The 27,102-nt window shown below is 40.8% G+C and overlaps 1 protein-coding gene across 1 annotated transcript in view; it reads left to right on the top strand.

Annotated features, from left to right (window-relative positions):
• LOC311222813 (zinc finger protein basonuclin-1-like) overlaps positions 1-27,102 on the top strand; it is a gene marked incomplete at its 3' end in the record, with an annotated part of 37,236 nt that overhangs the window by 1,689 nt on the left and 8,445 nt on the right. The gene's annotated exons all lie outside the window — the stretch shown is intronic.

The following is a 27,102-nucleotide window of genomic DNA, read 5'->3' as shown; positions in this document are numbered from 1 at the left end:
GTGAATAGTTTACTGGGCCATTTTGTTTAGTAACGTTAGCCAACGGAACGATAGCTAGTTAGCCAACGCTAGCCAACAGCTGCGAAAACGAATGGCAATGATGATATCAGACATTGATATCACGAGCTATCAGTAGCTAGCCAGCTAGATAATGTTAGACAACGTCTCATGTGTTAAACTAAAGTGAATAATTTACTGGGCAATTTTGTTTAAACAGTAATGTTAGCTAGGTAGCTAACGTTAGCCAATGGAACAACGATAGCTAGTTAGCCAGCGCTAGCCAACAGCTGCGAAAACGAATGCCAAAATGATGATATCAGAAGTTGATATCAGGAGCTATCAGTAGCTAGCCAGCTAGATAACATTAGACAACGCCTCATGTATTAAACTAAAGTGAATAGTTTACTGGGTCATTTTGTTTAGTGCTTCAGTTATGTTGAAAGAGGAGCTCATGCACTCGACTCTTGCCGGAGGGTTTGTTGACATGGGTATGTGAGGGGGAGGGGGAGGGGCAAGGTGTGCACTGCAGCAGCAGCGTGTGTGTGCTTGAGAGAAGACGGCGAGCGAGAACTCCGCTGATAATTGGATCATGTTTTTCGCGTGTGTCATTGATCGGTTTTCGCAATCTGTGAAAATAAAGCATTATCGGAATTCACCAATCTCATTTATACTGAATATCATCCGATACCGATCGCTGGCCGATCGATCGGGGCATCCCTATAGTTATAGGACTGCTAACTTACATCTCTAGTCTAGAATTTCAAGAGGTTGGTGATAGTTTCAACATCACTGAAGCATTGAAGAACCAATATTTTCATTTGTGTGGTCTATTTACAAACATTTGTATGTTTTTATGGTCAAGAAGCACCTAGTTACAGCTCTACAGGCTGCGTCATTCAGCGGTCAGGCTCCATCAGCCTCAAACAGGCGGTTTGGTTCCTGTCTTTTTAAATGCAATAAGCCTGTGCTGCGGCACTTCCTGGTTCACGAAAATCAGATCAAACTGTAAAACTAGACGTTGCAGATCAGATCCAGCAATTGTATATTTTATTTCTCCAAACATTTTCAGAAACATATTTTAGTTAACCATTCAAGGTATTGTATTAAAGTTAGAAATTCCAGTATTGTGACAACACTACAATGTAATTTTATTTAATATTTGTAATGATATTAACTCTGAAAGCCGGCGGCACGTGCACCACCAAGATATAACAGAACCTGCTGAAAGACATGTCCAGAAAGTTTCCAGAATTGTACAGGAAGGTTTTTTCCACCTATCAAACCCTGATACACACACACACACACACACACACACACACACACACACACACACACACACACACACACACACACACAACACACACACACACACACACACACACACACACACACACACACACACACACACACACACACACACATACACACACATACACACACATACACACACACACACACACGCACACACATTGTCTTGTTGTTTTGTTGATTAATACAGTAGTTCAGTTAAAATCACTTCTTTTATTTGTCAATATTGTTTCTTGTTGTTTGGGCTTCTTGTAATATTGGTGATACAGGAATATAAACATGCTCTATTCCTAGTGTTCGATCACAGCAGACACCTTGGACGCAAACAACAGTTGACTTTAATCAAATGGCAGGTGACTATCATTACACGACAAACTGTGGCAGTGAGCTGTGGCCATGCGCCATATTGGTTGGCAAAACACGTCATGAGAATAGTGTGAATATCCTTTTGTTGTATCTGACTCCAGATCAGAAGACAATACTGCTCAACTTCTGACATGTAATGGAGTTCTAATCATTGTAGCTCCAGGTTTTTATATTCATCCATAATAATAATAATAATAATAATAATAATAATAATAATAATAATAATAATAATAATAATAATAATAATAATAATAATAATAATAATAATAATAATAATAATAATAATAATAATAATAATAATAATAATAATAATAATAATAATAATAATAATAATAATAATAATAATAATAATAATAATAATAATAATAATAATAATAATAATAATAATAATAATAATAATAATAATAATAATAATAATAATAATAATAATAATAATAATAATAATAATAATAATAATAATAATAATAATAATAATAATAATAATAATAATAATAATAATAATAATAATAATAATAATAATAATAATAATAATAATAATAATAATAATAATAATAATAATAATAATAATTATTATAATAATAATAATAATAATAATAATAATAATAATAATAATAATAATAATAATAATAATAATAATAATAATAATAATAATAATAATAATAATAATAATAATAATAATAATAATAATAATAATAATAATAATAATAATAATAATAATAATAATAATAATAATAATAATAATAATAATAATAATAATAATAATAATAATAATAATAATAATAATAATAATAATAATAATAATAATAATAATAATAATAATAATAATAATAATAATAATAATAATAATAATAATAATAATGATAATAATAATACATTAAATGTACAGGCTGATTTAAAGGATGGTAGGGTGTTGGCGGGTGGGTTTTGAGGGCTGATTTAATGGATGTTAGTCTGCAACACTACTAGACATCTAAGAAGGGAGATCCCCCTTGAATGGCCCTTCTGAGGTTTCTCTCCTCCACACTGCCTGTGGAGAATTTTTTCCCTATTGTTAGGTTTTAGTGAGTTTTTCCTTACCTTCGCGTGGGGTATGTCTGGGAGTGCTTGCATTCTTTCATTTATTTGCATTTATTTTAAATTTGTTGGACCTTATGGTGTTCTTGTTCTGTTCTTGACTTATTGTGATGTTTCTTCTTGACTTGTTTAAAGAAGACCTGTATGGCCCATGGGGACATTAACGTGTGTTGTCGGGCCTTACAAATAAATTTGATTTGATTTTATTTGTTGGCAGGTGGGTTTTGAGGGCTGATTTAATGGATGGTAGGGTGTTGGGAGGTGGGTTTTGAGGGCTGATTTAATGGATGGTAGGGTGTTGGGAGGTGGGTTTTGAGGGCTGATTTAATGGATGGTAGGGTGTTGGGAGGTGGGTTTTGAGGGCTGATTTAAAGGATGGTAGGGTGTTGGCAGGAATGAATGTGTAGAATACAAATGAATTCTCCTCTCAAATGATGCTAAAAAGCACCTGCACAACGTGTAGGTTATGAAAGGCTGCTCAGGACATGTGTGAGTGGTGAAGATTATAAAAAACATATAGTTCTGCCTTCAGAAAAAAACAAAACAAAAAAATTCTGCTTTCAGGAAATTATATAAGAAATATATAGTTTCTGCTTTCAGATATCATCACCTTACTCATTTCAGCTATGTTCTTTTTAAATATTATTATATGTTACTGGTTGTCATACAGTATATGGCAGATTCTCTAAATTCCTTGTAAGAATCATGTGGATTTACTGACTTTTTTTACATTGTTTTGGTCGACCATATAACACCTTGTAAGATTTTTATACATCTTTTCCATATGGGATGAGATCATTTTGCACTTGACAGTGTCTTTATTTCAGGTTATTTCAAAGTATTTGTATACAGGCATGGACTGACCTCTATTGGTTATCAGTTATCAAAGTATTTGTATACAGGCATGGACTGACCTCTATTGGTTATCAGTTATCATAGTATTTGTATACAGGCATGGACTGACCGCTGTACGTTATATTTCGTACTAGCTCTGCGCTCTGCTCTTAGTGGGGAATATCCCACTAAGAGCAGAGCGCTCGCTAGTAATCATATAACTAGTGTTATAGGATAACCTTTGTTATATTTCGTACTAGCTCCGCGCTCTGCTCTTAGTGGGATATTCCCCACTAAGAGCAGAGCGCTCGCTAGTACTCATATAACTAGAGTTATAGGATAACCTTCGTTGTCATCAGTTCTCAAGTTCAAGTTTATCAGTTGTCATACAGAAATACAGAATACTTTTGTATGAATACTTTCTGTTTTGCTCCTGAGAGTGTGCTAGATAAAATAAAAAGATAGTATAAAATAAGTATAATATAAGTATAAAATAGAAAGTCAAGTATGTAAACAAGTGTAAACAAAACAAAAAATGTCAATATACATATATATACAGTATATACAATGCAGAGTAGAGAAGGTAACTGAGTTACAACAACAACAGTTCTCATAGTAGTTGTATACAGGCATGGAGTGACCGCTGTATGTTATCATCAGTTCTCATAGTATATTTATAGAGGCATGGACTGACCCCTGTAGGTTATCAGGTATCATAGTATATCGTATACAGGCATGGACTGACCCCTGTAGGTTATCAGGTATCATAGTATATCGTATACAGGCATGGACTGACCCCTGTAGGTTGTCAGGTATCATAGTATATCGTATACAGGCATGGACTGACCCCTGTAGGTTGTCAGGTATCATAGTATATTTTAAACAGGCATGGACTTAATCCTGTAGGTTATCAGTTCTCATAGTATATTTTATACAGGCATGTGAAAGTATTATCATTATTTTCCACACTATCTTTTGGCAGAGGAATTGTGTAGGAGGACCAGGCTCCTGGTACCAGCTTGCCACGTCTCTTAAGGGCGTTTATCGCTGGAAGAAAATATGACTTCATGTGTGTGTGAATGTTTATTCTAACCATGGTAGATAACCGCGTCAAGAGGAGTTTTTTTCAAAATGATTTATGATAAATAATTTTCCAAGTGCAGAAACGAGATGCGAGATGTATCGTTATACATAATTATAATATTATCATAATCATATTATGTTGTTAGAATTTTAAATGTTCGCTTTTCTGTCACTTACTGAGGGATTGTGTGCTACTATCTGCATTCCGTATTATAATTATTTTCTAAATTGATTGGTGGAAAACAATGCTTCAGTGATACAAAATGACACCCGTTGATAACTGGAAGCTCATGTGCTGCAGAAAGGACTACATCTGTGTCTCAGTTCAGGGGCTGGGGTTGACACAATGACACATGCCCAGTTGAAAATGTGCACAGATTGGGGGAAGCCCTCGCCTCGTGGCACACACATATTACCCATATTATATGGATCAAGAGAGGCTGGGGAGGTAGCGATGCAAACAGGGGCTTTACTTTCTCCATACAATGTCTATTATCTATCAGTCAAATAATATGTAAACAGCAGGGGAAAAGTTCACACAAATAGCACGTCCTCGGGCCAGACGCGGCACTGGAGACCCCGGTAGAGATTCCGACCACTCGCTTGTGCTTCCTGTCAGACAAGACACCCACCCCCCTAGCTTAATAATTAGCTTGTTAACCGATGAAGGGACGATAGTAAAGAATTTAATAAAAAATGTGATCCTCTCTCTCTCTTGCTGACCGGCAGCGTGTTATGTCCCCCCAACACAGCCGGCAGTTACTGTGATTATTCAATTACCCGGCCCGGTCTTCCCCTCGGCATGGACGGACGCCCGCTTCCCAGAGAGTGTCGCTCCCCACCAGGCTTTGCCGCTAATTGATTAGCTTTCCAGCGCATTAGGGCCAACAAGGCCTTTCCGTCTCCACTCGCTGTATCCAGGACAGCTGTCATGTCCCGTCCTCTGGTCTCACTCGGCTCAGTCTCTAAAGTGTGAACCGCCGTGGCTCGTGGACACATGGGAGGATTTATTTTAAGAGCCAAGAAAGAGGACCGATTCATTTTCTCTTTTTTTTTCTTTCTTTTTTTTGTTGCCCGGGATGTTATGGCTGGGGTCCCACCAGTGTCTGGAGACGATGTTCTAGAGAACTCCTGGAAAACCACATAGCTGGCATTCTGGGTGATTTAACACACTCGCCATCTTGAGTTTCTCCCACGTAGAGTGGTCTCCTCGTACAGTAAGCGTTAAAGGAGCACTGCACTTCATGGGGACACGTTGCATATTAGTAAGCTTGTTATAAGAGCCTATAATAGCCCCTATGATAACACATCAAATTACTATCATTATAGCACTTAAATCCATTCTATAGACCTTTTATTTAAGTGTTACCATTATCTCTGCTTAGCTATATGGTTAGAATGTGTGTTTATCTCTAGATCCAGTCAGCAGAGATCCACTTTGGTGAGTGGTGCTTCTGTTCAAGCATGTCCACCTGTTTACTGTGTGGAGAACATATGGAACGCACACAAACACGCACACACACATGCACACAGTCACACATACAGTGTCTCACTCTCTCACACACACACACACACACACACACACAGTCACACATACACAGTCTCTCACACACACACAGTCACACACACAGTCACACACACACACGCACACAGTCACACACACACACGCGCACAAGCAGTCACACATACAGTCTCACACACACACAGTCACACACACACACACGCGCGCAAGCAGTCACACATACAGTCTCACACACACAGTCACACACACACAGTCACACGCACAGTCACACACACAAACAGACACACGTGCACACAGTCACACATACAGTCTCACACACACACTCACAGTCACACACACACACAGTCACACACACACACACGCACACAGTCACACACACACACACACACACACACACACAGACACAGTCACACACACACACACACTCTCTTCCAGCCATGCGTTCTCACCTGGTTTGAGGTGTCATGGTAGGCTACTGTTTCCTCCTCCTCGCTTTTCTCCCTCTTCAACTCTCTCTCTCTCTCTCTCTCTCTCTCTCTCTCTCTCTCTCTCTCTCTCTCTCTCTCTCTCTCTCTCTCTCTCTCTCTCTCTCTCTCTCTCTCTCTCTCTCTCTCTCTCTCTATCACTCTCTCTCCCTCTCTACTTCTCTACCTCTCTCTCTACTTCTCTACCTCTCCACCTCTCTGTCTCTCTCATTCTCTACCTCTCTCTCTCTACCTCTCCACCTCTCTCTCTCTCTCCTTCTCTACCTCTCTCTCTATCTCTCTACCTCTCTCTACTTCTCTACCTCTCTCTCTCTACCTCTCTCTCCCCTCTCTCTCTCCTCCCCCCCTTTCATATGTGTGTGTTTTAGCAGATTTCAGTCCACTAAATGTAAACATTACGTAAGTTACCTTACTGAATTTAAATATAATTTAAAAGACAATTCACATTGAGCACCTGCCCTTTTCCCCCTGAGTCAAAAAGTGCACTTTTCTGGCTGGTGTATATATATATATTTTTCAATATATGCAAATTATAGATGAAAAACATTGCATTTTTTAAGTTTCAAACGAATGCGCATAATTTTGACATTTATGGCTCAACAAGTTGCAAAAGGTGAGAGAGAGCCAGTAGCAGGCAGACGCCACACAGTTAAAAGCAGACAAGTCTGAGACTGAACCTCTGATCAAATAGTAAAACGCACTCTTGAGAAAGGCTGTGATTTTCAACACATCCCGGTGTTTAGTGAGGGACTTCATACGGCGCTTTATTAACCCCCTCAGGTGAGGTATCTTTTTCACACACTGCATCTCTCTGAGCAATGCCTGCAGTGCCTTCAGAACATGGTCGCTTCACTTTACACGTGTTGTTGTGTTGTAGACTTCATTTTAAAAGGATTAGATTCAATCTTTGTTTTTTTGCCCTCGGTGTACAAAATACCCCATAATGACAAAGTTAAATGTTGAATAAAAAAAAAAATACATTATAATTTAAATACAGACATTTAAAAATATCTAAAAGGTTAGAATGACTACTTGGAACTGGCATAAATTGGGGAAACATTTTCAATTCAGATATCTTGAGGTGAGAGGTCACTTATACCCAACACCACTATCTCCACTCAAATACATTTAATACATTTTTTATTCAGTCGATAAAATAAGAAAATGTGGGCGGAAAGTGGAGGGGACTGAAGGCACTGTAGATGTAGACGTTTGTCCAGAGGCATCAGAGCGCATGGGGTCTGACGGCACTCCTGGAGCAAGAAGGGGTTAAGTGTCTTGCTCAAGGACAGGGGATTAACACATTGGCTGACGTGGGGGATCGAACCTGTGACCTTTGGATCGTGGGACGATCTCTCTAACCGCCCTGTGTTACTTCTCAGCACAGCAAGTATAAAACGTAATAAAGACTCACAAGGGCCCACCAGGCAGATCAGGAACTTTAGGCCCCCCAACCAATCAGAGTTGTATTGTTCTTTTTTGCCTAGGGTCCTCAAAAGACTAGGGCCGGCTCTGGAGCTCATGTTGATGCAGCTATATTGTCCCTAGTGAGATTGTGGAGGCAGATCTTTTTCAAGAGTGTATGGGTTAGAGTGCCGTGTTGTCCCGAAATATTATTATATTTCTTTCCACAAATGACTCCTGAAAGAGTTGGGTCATCTTATTTTCACACTCTAGAGATTGGAGAATCTGATTGGAGCGATATTTAGCCAATTATCCGGTAAGCTAGTATGACATGTTTGGTATCAATGGATTCCTTGTAATGTTAAGGTTCATAATGATCACTGGCTTCACGCTATCTTAAAAAGCGAGCCCGCTGTGGCCTTCAAAAGAAGGCATTAGGTGATGTTAATGAAGGATGATGATGCAGCTCATCATCAGTAGTGATGTTAATGAAGGATGATGCTGCAGCTCATCATCAGTAGTGATGTTAATGAAGGAGGATGCAGCTCATCATCAGTAGTGATGTTAATGAAGGAGGATGATGCAGCTCATCATCAGTAGTGATGTTAATGAAGGATGCTGCAGCTCATCATCAGTAGTGATGTTAATGAAGGAGGATGCAGCTCATCATCAGTAGTGATGTTAATGAAGGAGGAGGATGCAGCTCATCATCAGTAGTGATGTTAATGAAGGATGATGATGCAGCTCATCATCAGTAGTGATGTTAATGAAGGAGGATGATGCAGCTCATCATCAGTAGTGATGTTAATGAAGGATGCTGCAGCTCATCATCAGTAGTGATGTTAATGAAGGATGATGCAGCTCATCATCATCAGTAGTGATGTTAATGAAGGAGGATGCAGCTCATCATCAGTAGTGATGTTAATGAAGGAGGATGATGCAGCTCATCATCAGTAGTGATGTTAATGAAGGATGATGCAGCTCATCATCAGTAGTGATGTTAATGAAGGAGGATGATGCAGCTCATCATCAGTAGTGATGTTAATGAAGGAGGATGATGCAGCTCATCATCAGTAGTGATGTTAATGAAGGAGGAGGATGCAGCTCATCATCAGTAGTGATGTTAATGAAGGAGGATGATGCAGCTCATCATCAGAAGTGATGTTAATGAAGGATGATGATGCAGCTCATCATCAGTAGTGATGTTAATGAAGGAGGATGATGCAGCTCATCATCAGTAGTGATGTTAATGAAGGATGATGATGCAGCTCATCATCAGTAGTGATGTTAATGAAGGAGGATGATGCAGCTCATCATCAGTAGTGATGTTAATGAAGGAGGATGATGCAGCTCATCATCAGTAGTGATGTTAATGAAGGAAGATGATGCAGCTCATCATCAGTAGTGATGTTAATGAAGGATGATGATGCAGCTCATCATCAGTAGTGATGTTAATGAAGGAAGATGATGCAGCTCATCATCAGTAGTGATGTTAATGAAGGAGGAGGATGCAGCTCATCATCAGTAGTGATGTTAATGAAGGATGATGATGCAGCTCATCATCAGTAGTGATGTTAATGAAGGAGGATGATGCAGCTCATCATCAGTAGTGATGTTAATGAAGGATGATGATGCAGCTCATCATCAGTAGTGATGTTAATGAAGGAGGATGCAGCTCGTCATCAGTAGTGATGTTAATGAAGGAGGATGATGCAGCTCATCATCAGTAGTGATGTTAATGAAGGATGCTGCAGCTCATCATCAGTAGTGATGTTAATGAAGGATGATGCAGCTCATCAGTAGTGATGTTAATGAAGGAGGATGCAGCTCATCAGTAGTGATGTTAATGAAGGATGATGCAGCTCATCATCAGTAGTGATGTTAATGAAGGAGGATGCAGCTCATCATCAGTAGTGATGTTAATGAAGGATGATGCAGCTCATCATCAGTAGTGATGTTAATGAAGGAGGATGATGCAGCTCATCATCAGTAGTGATGTTAATGAAGGAGGATGCAGCTCATCAGTAGTGATGTTAATGAAGGAGGATGCAGCTCATCAGTAGTGATGTTAATGAAGGATGATGCAGCTCATCATCAGTAGTGATGTTAATGAAGGAGGATGCAGCTCATCATCAGTAGTGATGTTAATGAAGGATGATGCAGCTCATCATCAGTAGTGATGTTAATGAAGGAGGATGATGCAGCTCATCATCAGTAGTGATGTTAATGAAGGAGGATGATGCAGCTCATCATCAGTAGTGATGTTAATGAAGGAGGATGATGCAGCTCATCATCAGTAGTGATGTTAATGAAGGAGGATGATGCAGCTCATCATCAGTAGTGATGTTAATGAAGGAGGATGATGCAGCTCATCAGTAGTAGTGATGTTAATGAAGGAGGATGATGCAGCTCATCATCAGTAGTGATGTTAATGAAGGATGATGCAGCTCATCATCAGTAGTGATGTTAATGAAGGAGGATGATGCAGCTCATCATCAGTAGTGATGTTAATGAAGGATGATGATGCAGCTCATCATCAGTAGTGATGTTAATGAAGGAGGATGATGCAGCTCATCATCAGTAGTGATGTTAATGAAGGATGATGATGCAGCTCATCATCAGTAGTAGTGATGTTAATGAAGGATGATGCAGCTCATCATCAGTAGTGATGTTAATGAAGGATGATGCAGCTCATCATCAGTAGTGATGTTAATGAAGGAGGATGATGCAGCTCATCATCAGTAGTGATGTTAATGAAGGAGGATGCAGCTCATCATCAGTAGTGATGTTAATGAAGGAGGATGATGCAGCTCATCATCAGTAGTGATGTTAATGAAGGGGGAGGATGCAGCTCATCATCAGTAGTGATGTTAATGAAGGATGATGATGCAGCTCATCATCAGTAGTGATGTTAATGAAGGATGATGCAGCTCATCATCAGTAGTGATGTTAATGAAGGATGACGCTGCAGGTCTCAGAGGGTGGAAGGTGAGGCCAAGTTAACCAAAGGTCAGGACTGAGGAGGACTTCATATTTTAACAATGAGGCAGTCTAATTTAAATATAACCTATATGGTTCTATTTTTCACTTTGAGATATAAATTATGTTAGAAATAGGCCCACCAATAGGCTCCAGTTTAATACATTTTATTTAAACAACTCAAATTCATGAAAAATGTAAAGAAACCAATTGAAATTAAATGATCAATATATCCCTACTGTGTTTCAATGTCTTAATAGTAGCGTATACTGGTACATTTTGGTCAGATAGACTATACTTAATTTCTTTATAAAAATTATATTCTATACAACTATAACAATAACATTCGGTGTGCATACACATGGCAGATAATAAATTAAATGAAGTGCAATCAGTCCTTAATAATACTTTAAAATTAACCACACATAAACGTATGAGCACAGCAAGGTTATTCTAACAATTTAAGTAATCACTCCATTAAAGGCACATTGAAGCGCTAAAAGGCGCTGCTTTTCTATCTTATCTAATCAGTTAAATCGGTTCTAGTGGCTTCTCCACGTTGATAATTATTTATCTCTTATTCCTTATCTATATCTTTCCATTGATTTTTATTTTATTTAATTTTTTCTTCTCATTACTCTATATTCTTTAAATATATTTTAACTTACATTGTTCTTTTCCAATGTTCTTCACATTAAGGTGTCAATATTACTCTATATTTTTTAAATATATTTTAACTTACATTATTCTTTTCCAATGTTCTTCACATTAAGGTGTCAATATTGCTCTACAATCTTTTCCTTTTTTTTCCCCCACACGTTGGTGGAGGGTTCAAAGGAATATGTCGATAAAGGTTTATTCTCTTTTTTTTATTTTATTTTTTATTTTTATCTTTAGGTTATTTATCACAATACTTCATTACAGTAAGGGAAGGTGCAAGACCAAAAGCGACATTCTATTGCAATAGAATGGAAATGTTAGATCCTATGGCAATGAGCATAGGAAAATTAGGATTACAATGCTCAGTTTGGGCAATCCGGTGGACCATGGGAGAAAGTCAATCGCGGAGGATGTGTTCTTGGAACACAGGCATGTTCGACTTTCTGGGTGAGGGGAAAATAGGGGATTTTTATTTGTATATATATATGTTTTTAAGCTCAGCTCTCAACGGGACCTCATTAATTGGATGTGCATCTATTGTAGCTTCATACTCCAGAAACATTACCAAAAACTACACGAAAACATGCATAGACTATGGCTAGTTTGAATATAATGGTATGGAACACCGGTGGGATAAACAAACAACACAAGCGCAAAAGCGTGCTTACACTGATGAAAAAAGAACATGTGGACGTGGCTCTATTAAGCGAAACGCACATTTTAGAGGGAGACATAAATACGTTAGCGGATAACATATACCATAATATTAGTCACTCTTCTTTTGCTACGAGAACTAGAGGGGTAGCCATAGTCGTCAGACGCAAATTAAATATCGAATTGAAAGGGGTATGGTCGGATGCTGAGGGGCGCATAACTATAGCTAGGATTATACACAATAACAGGAAAATTGCATTGGCAGCGGTATATGCCCCGAATTTGTACGAAGTGGGTTTCTTCACTTCACTAACAGGAGAAATGTTAAACCATCCCGAGTACTCATATATAATAGGTGCGGACTTTAATGCCATTTGGAACCCAAGGATGGACAAAACTTACCTTTCCTTCTCCAGCGAACAAAATAATTCATCTAAAGCATTAAAAGATTGGTCGAAATCAACAGGAGTAACTGATTTATGGCGTTCACTTAACCCCATGACCCGCAAGTACTCCTGTCGTTCGGCGAGACACAACACACTATCCAGAATTGATTACGTCTTTGCATCCCGAGAATATTTGATAAATATGAAGTGGAAATGACACCCAATGCGCTATCAGATCACTGCTACTTAATCCTGAAAGCAACATTTGGTACACTATCTACCCGGGCCCCAAGATGGCGTTTTAATTCGATGCTGCTTAACAACAAGGAATTCATTACACAAATTAAAGAAGCTCTCACAGTATTCCTACAAGATAATGCTAACTCGGTGCAAGATCCCAGAATATTATGGATGTCGGTAAAGAATATGATCAAGGATTTCTCGGATAGATTTACCTCCATATTGCGCAAAAATCAAAACACAAAACTGTCTGAAATGGAAACGCTTTACTCAACGCTTTTTAATTCTTTAAAATACAACAACTCTACTAGACTAGATAACCAAGTTAACATTCTAAAGACAGAGATCAAAGCAATGTACAGACAAAAATCGGAATTGCAAATACGCAGCACTAGACAACAGCAGTACTTCCAAGGTTCTAAACCTAGTCACCTATTAGCCATGCGACTAAGAATTAATGCAAAATTTGCAGATATAACTGCCATTAGGAAACAACAAGCTCTAGTAACAGAACCCAAAATAATAAACGATACATTCAAAGAATTCTACTCCGATTTATATAACTCAGAAACGACCTTTGATCAAGACAAATTAGACACATATCTTAATCAAATTACTCTCCCTAAACTTACGGATGAAGACGCTAAACAGTTAGAAGTACCGATCACATTAGAAGAACTCAAGAAGGCCATATCCGGAATGAAAAACGGCAAAGCTCCGGGAATTGACGGTATCCCATCAGAAATGTACATTTCTTGCTGGGACATATTTGGACCCTTATTACTAAATATGATCTTATACTCAGTCAAAGAGGGAAGCTTCATTGAACACCAAAATACCGCACTCATTTCAGTTCTTCACAAAAAAGACAAAGACCCCACTGAATGCGGTAGTTACCGTCCTTTAAGCCTCCTCGGAACCGATGTCAAACTGTACTCTAAGATATTAGCCATCAGATTGCAAAAGCATATGACGTCTTTAGTTCATCCGGACCAAACAGGCTTCATAAAAGGTCGCCTGATCAATGATAACATAAGGCGAATACTGCACGTACTAGATACAGACAAAGAGGACATCACACCTAAGGCGATACTATCCCTGGATGCTATGAAAGCATTTGACAGGTTGGAATGGCCGTTTCTATGGGCAGTATTGGAAAGGATGGGGTTAGGAAAAGGTTTCATTGATATGATTAAAGTACTATACAAGGACCCATCGGCCAGGATTACAACAGGCACATTCATCTCAGATATCTTTCCGGTATCACGCTCAGCCAGACAAGGTTGCCCTCTTAGTCCCGGACTATTCGATCTATCATTAGAACCTTTAGCACAATTTATAAGACAATCCCAACACATAGAACCAATAGTAATCAAGGGCACACATCATAAAATTAGTTTATATGCGGACGACGTAATATTGTTCATGCAAAACCCCAACAACACATTGCCGCTTATACTCAAGTTGATAGAGAACTTTGGTGATTTATCGGGATTTAAAATAAATTGGCCTAAGTCGGCTTTTCTTCCTCTTAACACCAGTGCAAAAAAAGAGACAACCCTCCCAGGTGCGATACCCATGGTCAAACATTTCAGATGCTTGGGTGTGGAAATATTTCCCACCATAAGACAAACGGTGAAGCACAATTACACAAAAATACAGAACAAAATCAAGGACGACCTGGACAGGTGGGCAAAACTTAAAAACTCAGTACAGGCAAGGGTATCAATAGTTAAGATGGATGTATTACCAAGAATCAATTTCTTCAGCTCAATGCTTCCGTTACCTCCTCCAGAGGGCTACTGGAAAAGATTACAAACCTCCACATACAAATTTATTTGGAATAACAAACCACCTCGCATAAAAAGATCCACCGCACAGAGAAATAAAGCAGACGGTGGCATGGCAGTCCCAGATTTTTTACAATATTTTAATGCCTTCACATTAAGACCATTGAAGAAGATATGGTTTGACCCCGAGGCTTTGGTATCTTGGAGAAAATTAGAAGAAAACATAGTAGCCCCACAGAGATTGAAAGACATAGCATACACTAAACTTTCAATCAAGCATTGTGAGCGAGAATTTGGCCCAATAATAACCCATGCAATCAGGACATGGCGGGAAACACAAAGGAAATTTCCTAACCCTCAAGTATGGCATAATCACACTCCCATATTCAATAACAATGCTCTCTTAATGGGAAAACGACCTATAAGATTCCCTGTATGGGAAGAAAGAGGCATACACTCATTAGGGGATATTTTTAATAACAAGGGCCTCTGTAGTTATGTCGAAATATGCATAAAGTTTAACCTCACCGAGTCCACATGGGTTTTTTACATACAGTTACGACTTTGTATGAGATCTCACGGTGTTCCATTACACATACCAATTGAACACCACAGATACCACAAATTTTTCTATGAAAGAGATACATTGGGAGGTTTTGTATCAGGTTTTTATTATCAATTACTAACGTCCTCGTATGAAACCCTTCAACTAGACAATGTCTGGAGGAGGGATATACCAGACCTGGAAAATGACTTTGATTGGCAAGGAGCCTGGGCAAATGTCCGACTTACATCAAGGAACCCGGATCATCAACAAATCAATCTGAACTATATTCACAGGACATACTTGACTCCTATAAGGCTGTGCAAAATGGGGCTTATACAAGACTCCAAATGCTCCCAATGTACAAATGGGGACGAAGGAACATTTATGCACATGTATTGGGACTGCCCACCAGTTAAGGCATTCTGGAAAGATGTGTCCCAACAATTATCAATACTCGTATTTTGGAATATACCTGTACACCCCGCGGTATTGCTATTGAATGATGTTTTTGAGTTTGCAGTGAATCCACAACTAAAAAGATTGGTTTTATCGGGTATCACAGTAGCTAAAAAACTGATCGCATCACGTTGGTTTCAACCGGAAAAAATGTGCCGGAAAGTGTGGTTTCTTACATATCTCGATGTGATATATCAAGAAATATCTACAGCAAGAATTCTGGGGCTCAATGAATCCAAAATGTCAATGTGGTTAGAAGTGGTGGAGAGAATAAAAGCTAGCCTATAATGGTGATGTCTGGTTAGGAGTGAGGGATAATGGAGGCACTATCCAAGAGGGGGTCCGGGAGGGGGGGGTTTGAGCTGGAGCATATGTGTGTAGGGTTTTAGAAAATAGGTATTAGGGGTATATTATATACTAACATTTATATAATTGTAACTTCGCTGGATATACACTGTATACGGTTAAAATGTTATTATTGACTATTTTTGTTTTATCCTGTTTCTGTACTTGCATATATTTTAACTACCTTTACTGAAAGTTTCATTATACATTGTGTGTTGAGTACTGACTTTTAATAAGTTTTGTTTTGCAATAATAAAAAAAAAAAAAAAAAAAAAAATTATATTCTATCTTAAAAAAAAATCTTAAATAATTTGTTTTAGTAAGGAAGGGTTTTATAACCAGGGTCGTCTTATATACACAAAGAAGTGTAAGATAACAGGACTCCCATAAAGCCCAACAGCTATACATTGTAGACTATATCCAGACTGGAAACACATTGCAAAGTTAAGATATGGACCTTAGAAATACATATACTGACCTTCAATGTCTTTTTTCAGTGAGGTGGGATGATAATTCAGTGCTATTGTATATTGTGTCAGGATCAGATTATGATGATATTGTGCCCAATTTTGTCATACAGTAGTGTAGATGAATGTACAGTTTTGGTTTGATATCACACTTCACATTATCATGCAGTTTAATGTGATGATCATTATACAGTATATCGATATGGGAAATAATTCCTGACTATTATTATCATATTGCTCAGTCCAACTTTATTATATATCACAAACAGCATATCGTAGAACTCCTTCACAAGGAGTTTTTTCATTAACCTCATCAAAACTCTGCTTCTATGTCCAAAATGCATGCATCTTTTGTAGTTGAAATGATGGAATTTTCCCTCAAAATGTGAAATAGGCACGTCATTTTTAGTGTCATCTCCACAACTCTCGTGCTCTGCTGCAGTGAGCTTTCATCCTCGGCCAAGGCTGTTGTCGGAAAGTGGTGTTGTTGTCCAGCAGGGAGCACTCTGTCCTCTGGACATGGTGGTGTTGTTGTCCAGCAGGGAGCACTCTGTCCTCTGGACCTGGTGATGTTGTTGTCCAGCAGGGAGACACTCTGTCCTCTGGACCTGGTGATGTTGTTGTCCAGCAGGGAGACACTCTGTCCTCTGGACCTGGTGATGTTGTTGTCCAGCAGGGAGACAATCTGTCCTCTGGACATGGTGGTGTTGTTGTCTAGCAGGGAGCGCTCTGTCCTCTGGACATGGTGGTGTTGTTGTCCAGCAGGGAGACACTCTGTCCTCTGGACATGGTGGTGTTGTTGTCCAGCAGGGAGCGCTCTGTCCTCTGGACATGGTGGTGTTGTCATCCAGCAAGGAGACACTCTGTCCTCTGGACCTGGTGGTGTTGTTGTCCAGCAGGGAGCACTCTGTCCTCTGGACATGGGTGCCAGTGTATGGCAGTCATTGACCCTGCCTAGCCCAAGGTTGGGTGCTACACAGTGGTGGTGAAGGAGGCCATTTCCACCCTACATTGTAAAGGGTTTTGAGTGTGTTTCATACCTGGTTAGATTGTTATTGCACAATGCCGTCTTTCTGTGGGAAAGTCTACAGGGACATTCTGGATGAAAGCATGTTCAGTTCAGTTCAGTTCAGAGTATTTATTTGCCACATGGAATCATACAATCAGAGTTTCTTCATTACACAATCATAAATATCATTCCATGGACAAAAGGAGCAGGAAGAAGAATAAATCTTATAGTTACCTGCCCCTTATTCCTAAACTAAACAAGTATTTACTTAATTGTCGGCGTACAACCTAATTTACACAAATAATAATTTATACCATTATACAAGAAACACACAATCCACAGTTAAACAACAAAAAATTAAATAATAATAATAACACACATAATAAACACACAACACAACACAACGCCACCCTTCCTGCTGAACTCATGTAAAGAATTGTACGTCTTTGGAAAAAGCGTTTCAGCTAAATTACTAAATGTAAACACTGCCTTCAGTATGAGCTGTTTTGATGACTGTTATTTAGTCTTTTCGTTGGCCATCGAAATGCCCAGATATCAAGGTAGTTTAAAGACTGTAGTAAAATGTGATAAATACATCTATAGTATCATGTGTTAGAAATAGAATCAAATTGAAAGATGTCTAAACTGTACTCCATGACGATACGGAAGGCTGTTGAAGGTGTAGTTGACGGCGTGCATGTGAGGGAGGGTGAGGGAGGGCTGATGATCACTATAATACATCATTTATGCAAAGAAAGCAACGCCACTGTCGCTTTGCGTCTTCAAAAGTATCCAGCAATGAACCGACGTATCATTTTGCACAATTAGCGTCGCAGTCGTCAGCTTCCCTGATGCCTGGTAACAGGCTGGTCTTTGTTGTGACAACGGTTGGGGGGGTGGGGGCGGGGGGGGGGGGGGGGGGGGGGGTGGAGCAGAGCACCAGGCTGGGTCACGGTCACCCTGCTCAGCCTCTCTGGAGCCTCCCGCCCAGCGGTGACACATCAGCCTCTCATCTCAACACCTCCCCTGCTCCTTCTTCTGAGGGACTCATGGAATGAATAGCTAATTAAGACAAATGATAGGGAGCACTGAGTTTGTGTCTGTGTGTGTGTGTTTGACTATGTGTGTGTGTGTGTGTGTTTGACTATGTGTGTGTGTGTGTGTGTGTGTTTGACTATGTTTGTGTGTTTGACTGTGTGTGTGCATGTGTTTGACTATGTGTGTGTGTGTGTGTGTGTGTGTGTGTGTGTGTGTGTGTGTGTGTGTGTGTGTGTGTGTGTGTGTGTGTGTGTGTGTGTTTGATTGTGTGTGTGTGTGTGTGTGTGTGTGTGTGTGTGTGTGTGTGTGTGTGTGTGTGTGTGTGTGTGTGTGTGTGTGTGTTGACTTTATGTGTGTGTTTGTGTGCATTGCAATAAAAAAAAGCAAGACATTAATGCAATTTCACTTGTGTGTTTTTGATTGTGTGTGTGTGTGTGTGTGTGTGTGTGTGTGTTTGAATGTGTGTGTGTGTGTGTGTGTGTGTGTGTGTGTGTCTGTGTGTGTGTGTTTGACTATGTTTGTGTGTTTGACTGTGTGTGTGCATGTGTTTGACTATGTGTGTGTGTGTGTGTGTGTGTGTGTGTGTGTGTGTGTGTGTGTGTGTGTGTGTGTGTGTTTGATTGTGTGTGTGTGTGTGTGTGTGTGTGTGTGTGTGTGTGTGTGTGTGTGTGTGTTTGACTTTATGTGTGTGTTTGTGTGCATTGCAATAAAAAAAAGCAAGACATTAATGCAATTTCACTTGTGTGTTTTTGATTGTGTGTGTGTGTGTGTGTGTGTGTGTGTGTGTGTGTGTGTGTGTGTGTGTGTGTGTGTGTGTGTGTGTGTGTGTGTGTGTGTGTGTGTGTGTGTGTGTGTGTGTGTGTGTGTGTGTGTGTGTCTGTGTGTGTGTGTTTGACTATGTTTGTGTGTTTGACTGTGTGTGTGCATGTGTTTGACTATGTGTGTGTGTGTGTGTGTGTGTGTGTGTGTGTGTGTGTGTTTGATTGTGTGTGTGTGTGTGTGTGTGTGTGTGTGTGTGTGTGTGTGTGTGTGTGTGTGTGTGTGTGTGTGTGTGTGTGTGTGTTTGACTTTATGTGTGTGTTTGTGTGCATTGCAATAAAAAAAGCAAGACATTAATGCAATTTCACTTGTGTGTTTTTGATTGTGTGTGTGTGTGTGTGTGTGTGTGTGTGTGTGTGTGTGTGTGTGTGTGTGTGTGTGTGTGTGTGTGTGTGTGTGTGTGTGTGTGTGTTTATAGACAGTCAAACACAGACACAAGCAGTGAAAATGCAACACATGCCACTATTCAATCAACACACACACACACACACACACACACAATCAAAAACATATACATCATATATCATATATTTTACACTATTGTGTGTGTGTGTGTGTGTGTGTGTTGCATTTTCACTGCTTCGTGTGTGTGAGTGTGCATGTATGAGTGTGTGTGTGTGTGTGTGTGTGTGTGTGTGTGTGTGTGTGTGTGTGTGTGTGTGTGTGTGTGTGTGTGTGTGTGTGTGTGTGTGTGTGTGTGTGTGTGTGTGTGTGTGTGTGTGTGTGTGTGTGTGTGTGTGTGTGTGTGTGTGTGTGTTGATTGAATAGTGGCATGTGTTGCATTTTCACTGCTTGTGTGTGTGTGTGTTTGACTGTGTGTGTGTTTGTGTGTTGCATTTTCACTGCTTTGTGTGTGTGTGCATGTATGAGTGTGTGTGTGTGTGTGTGTGTGTGTGTGTGTGTGTGTGTGTGTGTGTGTGTGTGTGTGTGTGTGTGTGTGTGTGTGTGTGTGTGTGTGTGTGTGTTTATAGACAGTCAAACACACACACACACAAGCAGTGAAAATGCAACACATGCCACTATTCAATCAACACACACACACACACACACACACACACACACACACACACACACACACACACACACACACACACACACACACACACACACACACACACACACACAATCAAAAACATATACATCATATATCATATATTTTATATATATTTATATTTTTTGTGTGTGTGTGTGTGTGTGTGTGTATGTGTGTGTGTGTGTGTGTGTGTGTGTGTGTGTGTGTGTGTGTGTGTGTGTGTGTGTGTGTGTGTGTGTGTGTGTGTGTGTGTGTGTGTGTGTGTGTGTGTGTGTGTGTGTGTGTGTGTGTGTGTGTGTGTGTGGCACTTTTGTAACTAACTGTCTCCCCATATGCGATTGCATTATTAGAGTTTATGTCCTTGACATACTAAACCATGAATAAATAAATAAATATATAAATATAATGTACACGTAAATAAATCATTCAGATGTGTGTGTGTGTGAGGAATGCTTTGCACTGGCTGAACCTAATTAAGTTGAGAGAGAGAGAGAGAGAGCGAGAGAGAGAGAGGTTATGTCATGCTGGTTCTGTTCTCTGTAATGGTGGATTACACTGCTGAATGATGAGGTGAGAGACATTCACATCTTTATAGATAGTCAGAACAGGGTCAGATTGACAGATACAGAGTGGGTGGGGGAGGGGGGAGATAGAGAGATCAAGAGACAAAAAGAAAGGGAGAGGTACTAGAAAGTGAGAGAGGGTTAGAGAGAGCAGGAGACTGAAAGAGAGATCAGGAGACAAACGGAGAGAGAGAGATGGACAGAGAGACACAGACAGAGAATGGACAGTGTGTAGGCGTTGAGGCCGAGGTATAGGTATATAGTTTCCTCATTCCTCCTGATGATGAGAGCTGATTCAACGGTGAACTAACCTGATCCTACAACTCAAGGTGAAGCTGTGCACCTCCGACAGCGAATAAAGTGGCGGCAGAAATGAGAAGAAGAAGCCCCACCCCCTCTCTTCTCTATAATGAATGCACTATAAAAACGACAAGCGTTAGAGAGAGTGATTCTTCTCTTGTATTCAGACTGATCAGGCCTATTTGAAAGTAATTGCGGTGAAATTATCCTACGGTGTTGGTCAGATTGCTGTTCAGGAAATTCCATTTGGTTTGTAGAAACAAAAACGTGTTAAAATGATTTACCTGAATCAGTGAAAACTGATAGCAAGCACATTTTTGTCAACGTTTTTGTTTAACCCAGTTTCATGATAATTTATTGAAACAAGTCATCATGATCGTGATACATGTTCATGTAAAATTTCAAGATTGATCTGTCTGTAACAAATATAAATGTTACTTGAAATGTCTCAGTCAGCATTATATAGTCTAAATGATAAGATAAGATAAAATAAGATATTCCTTCAGGAGGAGAGGTACAGGTATGGGCAGGGTAATAGTAGAAAGACATAAATATAGGAAATACAATTGTATCTAAAAATAGAAACACGACAATGTAACCGACTCTGAATATAAAAATATGAGAAAAATAAATAGTGTAAAATATATTATCACAACACCTGCTAAGCTTGTAGTTATTTCTCTTTTCTTTCAGTAGTGTACATTAGCTCCAGGCTTGTGCTGCTATAGTAGCTGCTAACCGCTAAGCATGCTGCTCATGTCTGGTAGAGCCTGGATAGTCATGCATTATAGATGCTGAGGGGAAGATGTAGCGCTAGCTCTGTGGGTAGCCATGTAGCGCTAACAATGCTGGCTTTGATCATTAAACTGATGATGGTTTTCCCAGGGTTCCCGGAGTGTAAACAGTTGATTTAGTTGTGCTGTGCTGTGCTGTGCTGTGCTGTGCTGTGCTGTGCTGTGCTGTGCTGTGCTGTGCTGTGCTGTGCTGTGCTGTGGAGAGACATTCCAGTAGTTTTTTATCCTCGCTTTCCGGTCTTTTCTCTGTCTATGGAACACCAACATGATGTGCATCAAGTTATTATGTCCACCAACTTTTAGTCTCTCTCTCTCTCTCTCTCTCTCTCTCTCTCTCTCTCTCTCTCTCTCTCTCTCTCTGTCCTTGCCTGCTCCCTTTCTCTCTCTCTCTTCTTGATTGATTGAAAACTTTATTAACAGATTGCAGAAGGGGTACAATACAGTACAGCTCAATACAAACAACTGCTAAGAGGAGAAAAATACCATAAAAAGACTTTGCTCTTGTTTACATAAGGGTCCTCCATTTTCAATTAATCAAGACATTTATGACATACAAGACATACAAATATACGGTACTGTGTAAGAAAGAGAGAACATCATAAAATAATATAGAAATCCGAAGGGGAAGAAACTGTACATTAGAGGGGGTTGGGTGGGGGAGTGGGGGGGGGGGGGGGGGTTTGACATTTACCAGGGCCAGTTTCTAATTGAAGCCACCCGTAGGTGCTCTTTGAGAGCGGTTTTGAAGGAGGGTAGGGATTCACATTCCTTTACAGCTGTGGGTAGGGTGTTCCACATTATTGTGGCATAATTGCGAAACGTGTTTAGTCCCTTGTTTGAGCCGAATATGGGTTGAGCGTGATTTGTGGAGCTCCCTCTGGTGTTGTGGTCGTGGACTTCACTGACCTTTAGGAAGTATTTCGACAGGTACATGGGTATCTTAGTGGTGTAGTGTATCTTGTAGACCAGGCCCATTGCAAGTTGCTGTACTCTGTCATCTACTCTAAGCCATCCTAGATTGTCAAAGTGGGCAGGGGTGAGGTGGGTTCTAGGAGTAAGGTCAAGCAGTAGTCTGACCAGTTTGTTTTGTGATGTTTGTAGTCTTGTTTTTAGGGCCTTTGAGGTGCTTTGGTACCATGAGGTGCAAGCATAGTCGTAGTACCCTTGAAAGAGTGCTCCTGTTAGAGTCTTCAAGGTATTCTTATTTACCAGAGAGAAGATCCTGTACAAGAATCTTGTTTGTTGGTTGACTTTTTTGATTACATAGGTTGCCATTTTGTCACATGAAAGATTTGCCTCTAGGTTGGAAGCCAGGTAGGTAATTTCATCTTTCCTTGTGACAATATTGTCACCCACTGTAACAGAGCCGTTGGCCTTGCTGAGTTTGTTATTTTTTTTTTTTTTTATCTTTTCCCCCCTCCTTTTTCCTCCGATTTTCTCCCATACCAATGTTAGTCGTTATGCCAATTCCCAATCCCCTTCCTGGTCGCTGCGCACTTACTTACCCCCCACAGTCGGTCTGGGAGAGTGGAGGCTATCACGTGCTTCCTCCGACACACGTCTTGCCAATCAACCGCTTCTTTTCACCTGGCAGCGCGGACTCTCACTGAGAGGGTGTAACGTGTGGAAGGATCACACTACCCCCCTTAGATCCTATCCGCGCTGAGCAGGCGCCCCGACCGAACTGTAGGAGTCGCTGTTTACAACGACCCGGACCCACCCCGCCACGGCCGGCCAAGCTGGTGACAACACCGGAGCTGTGAGCTGGATTCGAACAGGCGAATCCAGCGTCTCCGGTGTTGGTGACGAACGCAATCTCCGCTACGCCACCTGACCGCTGCTGAGTTTGTTATTTGATCCAAAGAGAATGGATTCTGTTTTACCCAGGTGTAATGATAGTTTGTTATCAGCGAGCCAGGTGCAGATTCTACTGAGTTCAGCTGAGGGCTGCAACTTGTCCCTGTCAAGTTCCTCTCTCTCTCTCTCTCTCTCTCTCTCTCTCTCTCTCTCTCTCTCTCTCTCTCTCTCTCTCTCTCTCTCTCTCTCTCTCTCTCTCTCTTACTTCTCTACCTCTCTCTCTACTTCTCTACCTCTCCACCTCTCTCTCTCATTCTCTACCTCTCTCTCTCTACCTCTCTCTCTCTCTCTCTCTCTCTCTCTCTCTCTCTCTCTCTCTCTCTCTCTCTCTCTCTCTCTCTCTCTCTCTTCTTGCTCTCTATTTCTTACCTGGCTGTTTGGTAATGGGCAGGGGTTGTGTGTGTGTGTGTGTGTGTGTGTGTGTGTGTGTGTGTGTGTGTGTGTGTGTGTGTGTGTGTGTGTGTGTGTGCGCGCGCGCGCGTGTGTGTGTGTGTGTGTGTGTGTGTGTGTGTGTGTGTGTGCGTGCGCCTGGGGGCATTGATTGATTGAGATGGTTTGGTGGGTCCAGGTGTGTCTTGAGACCCCTGCAGCAGTACTGTCACACACACACACACACACACATACACACACGCACACCTGTGCTAACAGTGCTCTCACAAGGCAGGACAGGCAAGAATGAGTTATAAACAGGGGGGGTAGATGACTAGAGGCAGTCCTCCTCTCTGTGTTTACCTGTGTCTGAATATGAGTCTGTGTCTGCCTCCGTGTCTGTCTCTGTGTCTGCCTCTGTGTATGTCTCTGTGTCTGCCTCTGTGTATGTGTCTGTCTCTGTGTCTGTCTATCTGTATGTCTCTGTCTCTGTGTCTGCCTCTGTGTATGTCTCTGTGTCTGCCTCTGTGTCTGTCTCTGTCTTTGTGTCTGTCTATCTGTATGTCTCTGTCTCTGTGTCTGCCTCTGTGTCTGTCTCTGTGTCTGCCTCTGTGTATGTCTCTGTCTCTGTGTCTGTCTATCTGTATGTCTCTGTCTCTGTGTCTGCCTCTGTGTATGTCTCTGTGTCTGCCTCTGTGTATGTCTCTGTCTCTGTGTCTGTCTATCTGTATGTCTCTGTCTCTGTGTCTGTCTCTGTGTCTGTCTCTGTGTCTGCCTCTGTGTATGTCTCTGTCTCTGTGTCTGTCTATCTGTATGTCTCTGTCTCTGTGTCTGTCTCTGTGTCTGTGTCTGTCTCTGTGTCTGTCTCTGTGTCTGTCTCTGTGTATGACTCTGTGTCTGTCTCTGTCTCTGTGTATGACTCTGTGTCTGTCTCTGTCTCTGTCTCTGTGTATGACTCTGTGTCTGTCTCTGTCTCTGTCTCTGTGTCTGTGTATGACTCTGTGTATGTCTCTGTCTCTGTGTCTGTCTCTGTCTCTGTCTCTGTCTCTGTGTCTGTCTATCTGTATGTCTCTGTCTCTGTGTATGACTCTGTGTCTGTGTCTGTCTCTGTCTCTGTGTCTGTCTCTGTGTCTGTCTCTGTGTCTGTCTCTGTCTCTGTGTCTGTCTCTGTGTCTGTCTCTGTGTCTGTCTCTGTCTCTGTGTCTGTTTCTGTCTCTGTGTATGTCTCTGTCTCTGTGTCTGTCTCTGTATGTCGCTGTCTCTGTGTATGTCTCTGTGTATGTCTCTGTCTCTGTGTCTGTCTCTGTATGTCTCTGTCTCTGTCTCTGTGTATGTCTCTGTGTATGTCTCTGTCTCTGTGTCTGTGTATGTCTCTGTGTATGTCTCTGTCTCTGTGTCTGTCTCTGTGTATGTCTCTGTGTCTGTCTCTGTGTCTGTCTCTGTATGTTGCTGTCTCTGTGTATGTCTCTGTGTATGTCTCTGTCTCTGTGTATGTCTCTGTGTATGTCTCTGTCTCTGTGTCTGTGTATGTCTCTGTGTATGTCTCTGTCTCTGTGTCTGTCTCTGTCTCTGTCTCTGTCTCTGTGTCTGTGTCTGTCTCTGTCTCTGTCTCTGTGGATGACTCTGTCTCTGTCTCTGTGTCTGTCTCTGTGTCTGTCTCTGTATATCTATGTCTCTGTGTCTGTCTCTGTATGTCTCTGTCTCTGTCTCTGTGTCTGTCTCTGTGTATGTCTCTGTGTCTGTCTCTGTGTCTGTCTCTGTATGTCTATGTCTCTGTGTATGTATCTGTGTCTGTCTCTGTCTCTGTCTCTGTGTCTGTGTCTGTCTCTGTCTCTGTCTCTGTGTATGACTCTGTGTCTGTCTCTGTCTCTGTGTCTGTCTCTGTGTCTGTCTCTGTGTCTGTGTCTGTCTCTGTGTCTGTCTCTGTGTCTGCCTCTGTCTCTGTGTCTGTCTCTGTGTATGTCTCTGTGTCTGTCTCTGTGTCTGTCTCTGTATGTCTATGTCTCTGTGTCTGTCTCTGTATGTCTCTGTCTCTGTCTCTGTGTCTGTGTCTGTCTCTGTCTCTGTCTCTGTGTATGACTCTGTGTCTGTCTCTGTCTCTGTGTCTGTCTCTGTGTCTGTCTCTGTCTCTGTGTATGTCTCTGTATGTCTCTGTCTCTGTGTATGTCTCTGTCTCTGTGTCTGTCTCTGTGTCTGTCTCTGTGTATGTCTCTGTCTCTGTGTATGTCTCTGTATGTCTCTGTCTCTGTGTATGTCTCTGTCTCTGTGTCTGTCTCTGTGTCTGTCTCTGTGTCTGTGTCTGTCTCTGTGTCTGTCTCTGTGTATGTCTCTGTCTCTGTGTCTGTCCTCTGTGTATGTCTCTGTGTCTGTGTCTGTCTCTGTGTCTGTCTCTGTGTATGTCTCTGTCTCTGTGTATGTCTCTCTATAGGCCTCATGAGCTTCTTTCTCCTGCCACAGGGACTCTCACATGTATGACTCAGTACTTTGAAAACACACAAGATGTGTTGCAGTTTGTCTGTCAAGGCAAACACACCCACCCACCGAAACGGGTCTGGGGGAACCAAGTTACATAAACAACTGAAATACTGATTTATTTTCCATTTTATTGGAAAGAAAGCAAGACATTAAAGGTACACTACACCATTTAACGGGGGGTGGGGGGGTTGTTTCCATTTGCAGAGCCTATGGTTAGTTTACAAAACATATGTCAAATGTGTCAT

Source organism: Notolepis coatsorum (assembly GCF_963971535.1).
Source record: "Notolepis coatsorum genome assembly, chromosome: 2".
NCBI lineage: Eukaryota > Metazoa > Chordata > Actinopteri > Aulopiformes > Paralepididae > Notolepis > Notolepis coatsorum.
The sequence above is the reverse complement of the archived record's forward strand: the minus strand, read 5'-3'. Positions and strand labels throughout refer to the sequence as shown.